The sequence below is a fragment of the Camellia sinensis genome, chromosome 13 (genome assembly GCF_055761805.1).
Source record: "Camellia sinensis isolate YWXY chromosome 13, ASM5576180v1, whole genome shotgun sequence".
Taxonomy (NCBI): Eukaryota; Viridiplantae; Streptophyta; class Magnoliopsida; order Ericales; family Theaceae; genus Camellia; species Camellia sinensis.
In genome coordinates, this window is record NC_138973.1 from 67,078,079 (window position 1) to 67,082,926 (window position 4,848).

At 36.0% G+C, this 4,848-nt stretch overlaps 1 long non-coding RNA gene across 1 annotated transcript; it reads right to left on the reverse strand.

Annotated features, from left to right (window-relative positions):
- Nucleotides 1-1,034: 1,034 nt before the first annotated feature.
- LOC145805845 (uncharacterized) lies at nucleotides 1,035-3,863 on the reverse strand. Its single transcript, XR_014348001.1, has 3 exons — nucleotides 3,424-3,863; nucleotides 3,278-3,340; nucleotides 1,035-2,057 (listed from the first exon to the last, which is right to left on the reverse strand). It is a non-coding gene; the product is annotated as an uncharacterized LOC145805845 (long non-coding RNA).
- Between the last annotated feature and the right edge of the window lie 985 nt (nucleotides 3,864-4,848).

Sequence of the window (4,848 nt, forward strand, 5' to 3'; positions counted from 1 at the left end):
AGAAATTGGAAGGTTGCTTCGAAGCTAATTTTGAGTACATACAAGAGCTTCAACCATAGAAGGCGAGAGTGAACTACGAAATGGGTCAAGAATACGCCCTCCCGTACTAAAAGCCGACTCCGATGCAACGGTAGAAATAGGCATGGCCAACACATCCCTAGCAAGTTGTGATAACACCCTATATTTGGTTGCATTCAACTTCCAATAATCCAAAATCTCAAATGTTTGATTCTTTGCAAAATGTTCAACCTCGGATAAATATTGTTCCAATTCCGACTTAGATCCACTAGTGCATCGCCCCTCTAAATAAGAATTAAATTGGGAGTCAACTAAAGAATAGGGATCATCATCATCATCATCTTCCACCATATTCACAACTTCACTCACACTTGGAAGTTTCTCATTTGAAGGATAGAGTGTGACATAATGGCTATACAAACGACTCAAGCAACTCTTAACCTTGTCTACCATCTCTTCCACCTTCCTATTATCTCCAAGAAATAAATTGGAAAAACAAAACTCCAAGTATGTCATTTTTTTGGTAGGATCAAGAACCACCGCAACATACAACAACAAATTGATTTTGCTTCCATCCCCCCAATACTTGCTAAACTTTAGCTTCATAGTCTTGGCCATTGTGCTCAAAGTATCATCCTCCTCCAAAATTAATTGGTTAATTTTGCTTTCAATGACAAACATCTCTTTGTAAAAAGCATTGGAAGTAACAAAGAGAGACCCCGAAAATTTCTTGGTTGCAACATAAAATAATTTTAGAAACCTCAAAAAAATTCTACACTTTTTCCAATCCAACTCATTCGGACTTCTTCTTATGCCACCATCAACATCATTGAAATAAGGTTCAAAGTTGGAATCCACAAACTTCAATCGATTAAAAGCCTTCTCATACTTTTCGGCAGCCTCTAACATCAAATAGGTAGAGTTCCACCTAGTTGGTACATCTAGGCATACAAGAGCTTTTGAATCAAGTTTGAGTGTGGCCGCACACTTCTTAAAAACATCATGCCGATGAGGAGAAGACCTCACATATCTCACCGCAAGTCTAATGTTGGCAATAGAATCATCCATTTCTTTCAACCCATCACTCACAACGAGATTAAGAATATGTGCACAACAACGCATATGAATAAACTCATGTTGCAAAATAGTCCCCTTCCAATCTTTGGTTATCGTTTTCAAATATTGAATGGTAAGATTATTTGAACTAGCATTATCAACTGTTAAGGTGAATATGCTATCAATGTTCCACTCAATCAAACACGACTCAATTTTTCGACCCAATGTTTCTCCTTTGTGATCCTCAACTTGTTAAAAATTTATGATTCTTTTTTGAAGTTTCCAGTTATCATCAATGAAATGAGCAGTCAAACACATGTAACACAAATTCTGAATAGATGTCCAAGTGTCCGTAGTAAAGCAAATTCTACGACCCTTCATGGCCTTCTTTAACTTATCCCTTTCATTCTTGAATATATTGAGCACTTCTCTAGATATGGTTTGACGAGAGGGAATTGGTGTGAATTTGGGTTGCATGACATTACAAAATCTTCTAAACCCAACACCCTCCACAAATCTAAATGGCAACTCATCAATGACCACCATCTCCGCAAGAGCCCTTTTACAAGTATCAAAATTAAAAATTGTTGCTACAACCTCAACACCCTCTTCATTTTGCTTCGGTTTAAGATTTAGTGTTTGTTGACCATCTGTATCCCTATTTGGATATTCTTTACAATTGGGTGTATGACTCCTCAAATTACTAGTCCCATGAGTTCTAGAGTCAGCCATATACTCTTTCTTACAATATTTACATACGGCTCTACGCTTCCCATCGGTCCCTACAACTTTGTCAAAATGATCCCAAACTGTGGATGGTGCTCTCCCCCCTCCACTACTCTCACTCTTTCTCTTTGGGGGTCTAGGAGGCTTAGGTTCAAGTTCAGGTTCGGGTTCGACTAAGAGAGGATTCATTTGAGAATTAGTGGATTCCGGAGGTACAAGATTGATTGCGGGAGATTGAATACTATCCTCCATTTAAACTGGATTACAAAAATACAATCACAGAATCAATTTTACAGACATTAAATAAACAAATAGAACAAACAGATTGGAAGTGTTTATTTAATTCACATGACAAATAGTACAAACTCCAAATTGTATATTCATTTGAGAATCTAGTCTCAATGTGATGGATACTAATTGATTTAACTTCCATGTTTGTATACTAATTGATTTCTTATGAATTTTATGTGAATTTTTTAGTGATTTTTAAAATCGTCCAACTTTTCTATATAATTTTCAAAGAGTTTTTCAATGATACAAAATTCATCAAAATTTGATTTAAAATGAAGATTTTGGCAACCGTTTTTCAATCGCTCGTCGATTTATCCCCTCATGGTTCAATATAGCCAAAAAAATCTCCCATGTAATTTTGGATTAAAGTGTTATTGTTTGTTTTTCCATCTAAACTAATGGAAGTTCTATCACACACACACACACACCTTATTTTAGAGTGAGCTAGATTTTTTTTTTTTTAAATAAAGTGAAATTAACACAACAAAAATATAATTATATTCTCATCTTCTCCAAATCTAAAATTAAATTAAGATATTAATTAAAATAAAATTATAATTAAGGATTGATCTAAAATATAAAATATAATTAAAAATTGATCTAAAATATAATTAAATTAAAATTAGATTAAGTTGTTAGGAATTGCAATAAATAATTAAGGATCTACAATTAATTCTGATTTAATTGAAATAATGTTAGGAATTATAAATTATGTGTATGAAAGAGATGGAAGAAAATAACAGAAAATGCCTGAGAATATTACAGTAATTTCGCATATTTATCAAAAATATTTATCAAAAAAAATATTTATCATGACAGATCATTATTTATCAAAAAAAAAATAATGATGAAAAAAATATTTATCAAAAAAAATATTTACAGAAAATAACCCTTCATGATAGATCATTATTTATCAAAAAAAAAAAAAAATCAACACAGATCAGATGGATACAAACAAATCAAATCTAAATCGATCAGATCAGATTGTCTACTGTTCAACACAGATCAAAAAAATCAACACAGATCATCCAACTATCCAACTCTGAAGCAGATCAAATCAGATTTTTGCTGAATATCAACATAGACAGATCATTATTTATCAAAAAAAAAAAATATCAACACAGATCAGATGGAATGGAATCGTTGTTTCGCTGAGAGAGAGAGAGAGATCGAGACAGAGACTTACCTGAGAGTTGCCGAAGGTCGATCGGTGCTTCGCTGAGAGAGAGAGATGGAATCGGTCGTTTCGCTGAGAGAGAGAGAGAGATGGAAGAACAAGAGTGAAATGAGAAGAGAACTGTGAGAATGAAGATGTTTTTGAGAGATGCTTACCTGAGATGATAAGAGTGGTCAGTGGTTGCTTTGCTGAGAGAGATAGATGCCTGAGATGATGAGTGTGATCGCCGATCGGTGGTCGCTTCTCGCAAACACAGAGATGGAAGAGAAGAAGAACAACGGTGGTGAGGTGAGAGAGTGAAATGAAATGAAATGAGAGATATGTTTTGAGAGATTAGGTTAGGTTTTGTTTAAACGGTCCAGATTTGTTTGGGCCAAAAAAAATTTAGATGAACGGCTCAGTTTTTTCTTAAAAAATATATATATATATATAATGCGGGCGGGTTGTGTCGGGTACGGGTAAAACCCGCAACCCGCCCGCAACCCGAAATTCTCTCATTTTTCAAACCGCACCCTACCCTAATGTATTTGCGAAACCGCCCATAAACGTGCGGTTCGGATCGGTTCGGGCGGGTTGTGCGAGTCGGATAACCCGCTGCCCACCCCTACTGTTTTCTGAATTGATTTACTGTTAACTGAATGAATGTATGTCCTATATTCTGAACTGTATTGTGGCATCCTTAGCACCTACTATTTACTGTTACTGTGACAGAATTCTCTGTCGGTTCCCTTGTTGGAACCACTACTGTTTACTGACTGATGGCCATCATTACTGTTCGGTCTTTTAAGACCTACTGTTATGCTAATGGGTGTACCACATATGACTGTACTGATTGAACGACTGAAATACTGTTTAAATGGACTGTTTTCATTACTGTAAGGACATTCATTCTTAACCCCTTTACGCATTATGTTATTCACTGGGCTTTAGCTCACTGCTCTTATATATATGTAGGTGTTCAGGCACCAGACCGCGGCTAGGAGCGTCAGGGTTACTCCAGTTTTGTCAAGCCAGCCTATGTGCCTCACTACGAGGTTCCGAGCCTATCGTGTTAAGGCTTAGGGGTGTTTTACAATTCCCCCTTCTGTACTGTCTTACTGTTTTGTATAGACCGAATGCTTACTGTACTGTTATATAGGGAGTAAGTCCCTATTCTGAATGATTGTATATATGTTGTGTATACCTTTCCACTGAATGTAAATATGGTTGGAAAGTCTTTTTGCATACAGACTGTCACAGCTCATTGGACATTGTTTATTTACTGTTTTGGCTTCCGCCAGGCCATGTACTCTGTTTTACTGTTCTTCTGTTCTGCAGGCCTTCGGTAATCTCGGATTACTGGCCGGTTACGGTGCTAAACCCATAGGGCTGGGTTTGGGTCGTGACAATAAAATAAAAAAATGTACATTTCTTAAGCTATTTCTGAAATGGTATGAAAAATGTGTTGCCTATTTGGAAACTTAGTAGTGCAATTTCAACGGACGAACCACATTGTACAGTTATAGAATGTTAAAAGTTTCATTCAATCCAGACAAGGTTATCAGCCCAAAAGATCCTTTGGTTCAAATGTGGAAATTAGG